Below are 5,619 nucleotides of genomic sequence, written 5' to 3'. Positions count from 1 at the left end.
GACTAAGTTTCCCTCAGGAAGCGAGGGAAAACCCCACTTGTTTTGTGAATCAAGCATCTTGTTGTTAACAGGGAAAACGATTCTTTCTTTAGAATCTACATATTCATTATTGAAAAAACATTATAATAATGAATTTTCTTCATCAAATTTCAATCTTATTTCTTTGTACTTACCTAATAATGTCGAACGGGATCTTTGTTGTTGAAACATCAAGTCAGCAACTAAATTAAAAGTGAGTGGGCTTTATTTTTGAGTTGGGCTTTAGATTTAACATTTAGGTTAATAAGTTTTATATGATTTATTAAATATTTTTATTTTTATATAATAATTAATTAAATTAACGGTTTATTCGGTTATCCAAATAAACCGGATAAACCATATAAAAAATAATGAAACGAAAAACCGAACTCAAAACCAAATTCACAATTCGGTTTGAGTTAAAAACCAAACCAAAAACCAAATTCATTATTTGGATCAGTTTTATCAGTTACGGTTCAGTTTACAGGTTTTATTTGGTTTCGGTTTTTAGTGAACATCCCTACATTTATTGTTGAATTTTGATTGAAACTGACGGTTGTAAGAGCATCTACAACCGTTAATCCTAGTCCGTCCAACAGACCGCTTAGTTAGCATGCCACGTCATTCTAAATTACCACCACTTCAAACCCTTTTTCTTCAACGATAAACCATTGCAAACCTTCACCTCACACCCCACGTTTTACACTTAAAAAAAAAATTATTGTGAGCGGATGGTCCCACTCCTTCCAAACCAAACCGGTCCGCTCCACCGGAGCACCTCCTCCAATGATTTTGGACCACTTGCTTTGGTTTGCTTGAGCAGACGACCCCAACGGACCACCCGTTAGGATGCTCTAACTTTTAAAACTAGTATTTATAATTTGATTTTGATTACTTTTTATGATTTTTGAGATTGAGTTGCAACTGTGGTGTTCTAGAGCAAACACAACGATGTTTGTTTAATTATTTTACAAGACATAGGTTTAACTACATTAAAGTTACACACTTACAAAACAACCTTGGCTACATTAGCTTGATTCAAATTTATTTACGATAAAGAGATATTAATCAATAAAACTAAACCTAGCTAAAAGAAGTCTAAAAATACTATTCATTTGTAGATTTTCACGCTTGCTTGATTTACACTAACGAATTCAACATATCTTAAAATTAAGGGAATTTACTAATTAGTGTTTCTCTTTATAAATTATCAACTGAAATTGCGTATATGAATTTTTTTAAGACTTTTAGAATACTTAATTCGAACCAGAACCACCAATTACAATAAACTAACAGGTAAAACATGCCATACTGATGTTGAAAATTGTGTCGCAACCCTGTTTTAAATACTAAAACAAATCCTAGTTGCTATACAATAAACTAACAGGTAAAACAAGCCCTACCGATGTCGAAAATAGTGTCGCAACCCTGTTTTAAATACCAAAACAAATCCTAGTTGCTATAATTAGCAGTAGCACCTAGACTGGAATAACTACCTAAGTTGTATTTTTGTAGAATCGAGCATCTTCTTGTTAAGAAGATAAAATTCTTTGTTCGGACTCTACATTCACTATAAAACTAACATCATAACCACTGATTATCTTCATCAAAATTCAACCTTACTCGTTTGTACTTACCTACTGATGTCGAAAGGAGTCTTCACCACCGTATCCAACGGCTGGTCGGGGTGGTGGGGAAGCGGCAACAAAGACGTAGAGGCCGCAACCACCGTGATCATAATCACCTCTCTGATTTCTATATTCTATCTGGCATGGAGGTTCACATCAAAGAAGTCCCACCCGCAACTGCCACCAGGCCCACGACCTCTTCCACTAGTCGGAAACCTCCTATCTCTTGATCCCGAACTCCACTCCTACTTTGCCGCGTTGGCGAAAACATACGACCCGATTTCGAGGCTTTGGTTTGGTAAAAAACTTGGTATTCTCATCACCTCCCCGGCATTGGCACGTGAGGTGCTAAAACTGAATGATGTCACGTTCGCGAACCGAGACGTTCCACTGGGTGGGGAAGTGGGAACATATGGTGGAAACGACATTGTTTCGTTTCCATATGGTGATCAATTACGGATGTTGAGAAAGATTTGTGTTCGTGAAATGCTTGGCCACCAAATTTTAGATTCGGTTTACTATCTACGTAGGAAAGAGGTCAGGGACACCGTGAAATACTTGTACAGTAATGTCGGGTCGCCAGTGAACGTTGGGGAGCAGATGTTTTTGACGGTGTTGAATGTAATTACCGGCATGATGTGGGGTGGCACTGTGAGTTTTGATAATAAGGAAAGAGTGGGAGCATAATTCCGGCAACTGATAGGTGAGATGACAGGATACTTGATGATGCCAAACTTGTCAAACTTATATCCGGCTTTGGCTCCGTTTGATCTTCAAGGAATTGTAAAGAATATGAAGGTGTTGGCGAAGAGATTGGATGGAATTTTTGAGACGATGATTGATCAAAGGGGGAAAATGGGTGGGGAAGGAAACAAGGATTTTTTGCAGTTTTTGTTGGAGCTTAAAGACAGTGGAGATTCGAACCCACCGTTCACCACCACTCATCTTAAAGCCTTTCTTGTGGTAATTGATGTTACAATATCAGTAGTTATGATGTGTGCGAGTGTGTATATGTTTTAGGTATATATTTTAAGCCCTTTTTACACTTTAGCCATTTTTTAAATTTATAAAACACGATATTTACTAACACTAAACACACATATGGGCAAGTGCACCCATCGTGGACGTAGTATAGTGTTGGTAAGATACCGAGGTCGTCCAAGGACACAAGAGCTTTTAGTACCGGTTTATCCTCGACGTCTAATCAATTCAAAATGTTAGAAAAAGATCTTTTTAAACTAAGAAAATAAAACTAACTAAATGCTGAAAAATAAAAATAAAAAAAAAACAGATAGACAAGATGAATCACTTGGACCCGACTCGTGTGTTAGTATAACCTTTGATTATTTTCGCACTTTTACACTTGTTTAAGAGGTTATCTTAGTTATTGTAGTAGGCCCCTCTTTTGAAGGCGACGTTACCCTCAACCCAGTAGTTTGAGTCAGCAAGGATACAATCTTAAAGGGTCGGATTATTGAAAGATAATTAATTAAGTTATTAATGCAAATTATGGTAGGCCCCTCTTTTGGAGGTGACGTTACCCTCGACTAAGTAGTCTGAGTCAGCAGGGATACAGTCCTAAATATCCGGGTTATAGTATTAATAGTAGTTAACTTATGAGGGGATCAAAGAGTTTGGACCCCCGCCATCCAATACCTTTGGTATTGAAGGAGGTCCTACTAAATTTGACCCAGGTCCCTTGCAGGACCTCTAAACGCTGAACAAGAGCAAGACCCTTACCAAACCGTTCCCTTAACCCCCGACCAGGTAGCCAACATACCTCCATATAGACCGTGGAGATATGAATGGTGAAAATCTTTTATTTTATATAGACAATAAAATAATGCCAAGACACCACGGACAAACGATAAGGAAGAATCACCTTCAACATAAGAAACTAGTTATTAAAGTCATTAATACAAAACCAATTAAGAAGTGCAAAAGATTAAAAATAAAAAGTATTATACTAAACACTTGTCTTCACCAAGTGATGTAAGAGACTTAGGCAAACATGGCCTTGATTGTCAAGAACTCTTACGATCAATCTTGGATCCCGAGACGACTCACACACTCTATGATGGACAATGGATAATGGTGGTGGATGATAGTGTTGTGATGGTGGTGGCTGGTGGATGAAGTGTGAGAGAGGTGGTGTGCCAAGGGATGGGTTGCAATGTATCCAAGCACTCCTATTTATAGGCTGAACAGAAGCCTGGGCACGGCCCCGTGTCCGCTGGGCACGGCCCCGTGCCCGTCTGACACTATCTTTCCTCATTAATTGTAATTCGCAATTACAATTAATGCGCCTGCAGTACTTTGGGCACGCCCCCGTGTTCACTGGGCACGGCCCCGTGGTGAGTAATAGAAGCTTCTACAGGTTTGTCTTTTCTGCTGCTTCTTGGGCACGGCCCCGTGCTCGCTGAGCACGGAGCGTGTTCAGTCTTCTGTCTTCTCTGTTTTGCTTGGGTGGATGCTGTCGAGGGGTCGGGCGGTCCACTTTTGTTCCCTTTCTTGTATTTATGTTAGATTTAGCTGTCTTTTTGCTTCTTTTGTTAATTTGAGCTCATTTAATCCTGAGAATACAAAAGGAAGACAAAAATACACTTTTTCCAACATTAGTACTTAAAAAGGGTTAGTTTTATGCCTCATTTGATGTAATTTATATGTTGCATTTTACACACATCAAATATCCCCACACTTGAATTTTTGCTTGTCCTCAAGCAAAACCCTTTAATATGTGGCTTACACTCCCAAATGGAATGGGTAGAAGAGAAGGTTTTGGGCTTGTCATAGAGTGTCGGGACTTTCCAAGATTGTTTAGGTTTTATTTTTACTTATTTACAATCCTATTCGTCATGATTTATTAAAAACTTTTCATAAGGTAAATTATTTATTAAGGCATAACATACCTTTTTAAAAATTCATTTATATACAGGTTCACATACCTCACGGGGGAAATCACTCACACTCGGCCGAAGGTGTATTTTTAGTGAATCACTCGAGAGCGGCATGGAACTTATTCCTACCATAAGCTTGCCAAGCAATCAATCCTCCTCCTTTTTAACTTTATACCTTTGTAAATATCAAGAGGGCTTTTTTGGGTGAAGGGTTAGGCTTGGGCTAAAGGTGGGTAGTTGGGTTAGTGGTTAGTAGAAAAGGGCGAAAGGCGTAAAAAGCGTCGGTTTTCGTAAAACATTTTGTTTTTGTAACTTTCTATTTTTAATGAAGTATTTATTCAAACAAGCTTTTGTTTGAGGAGCTTTGTTTGTTTATTTCCAACTTCATATATATATATATATATATATATATATATATATATATATATATATATATATATATATATATATATATATATATATATATATATATATATTTTAAGTCACACGAAAACCAAGCTTGTTACTAAAATAAAAGGTAAAAATAAAAAGGGTTTTTGGTGGGTAAAAAGGGTTTTGGGTTCAGAAATGAAAAGGTTTAGGCTCAGAGGGGTTAACTAGGGGGAATTTTTGGGTAGGTGAAAAGAAAAATAAAAATAATGGTGTTGAAAGAAAAAGGGTTAGTCCTAATGCCTTCATCATTTACTTACTTGGGTTTAAGTTGGTAAGGACCGGGAATGAATTCTCGTGGCAAGTTCTAGAGTCGTAAGAACCAAGCGGCTATTCACACAAAAAACGAAAAATGAGCATTTAGCGTGAAGATGTATATTTGTATGCTCAATAAAGGCTCAAAACTCACTTTTGTGGGAATGGGTTTTTATGTGATCAAGTATATATAATCAAATTTTAACTAAGCTTGTCATGCCGTTTCATAATTTTCTTATGTTGGTTCTTTTTATCACGACGCTATCGGTTGTAAACTTATAAAAATATAACCTTGTTAGACTTAGAATTCACAACTTAAACTTAGACAAGTAAAAAAAATGAAAATTTTTGAAAAAAAAAAATTTGGGGTGATTAGCGGTTCCAATAGAGTT

General features: G+C 37.1%; 1 pseudogene; it reads left to right on the top strand.

Annotated features, from left to right (window-relative positions):
- Positions 1-1,661: 1,661 nt before the first annotated feature.
- LOC110924176 lies at positions 1,662-2,666 on the top strand (annotated as a pseudogene).
- Positions 2,667-5,619: the final 2,953 nt, after the last annotated feature.

This window comes from Helianthus annuus, chromosome 17 (assembly GCF_002127325.2).
Source record: "Helianthus annuus cultivar XRQ/B chromosome 17, HanXRQr2.0-SUNRISE, whole genome shotgun sequence".
Classification (NCBI taxonomy): domain Eukaryota; kingdom Viridiplantae; phylum Streptophyta; class Magnoliopsida; order Asterales; family Asteraceae; genus Helianthus; species Helianthus annuus.
The sequence above is the reverse complement of the archived record's forward strand: the minus strand, read 5'-3'. Positions and strand labels throughout refer to the sequence as shown.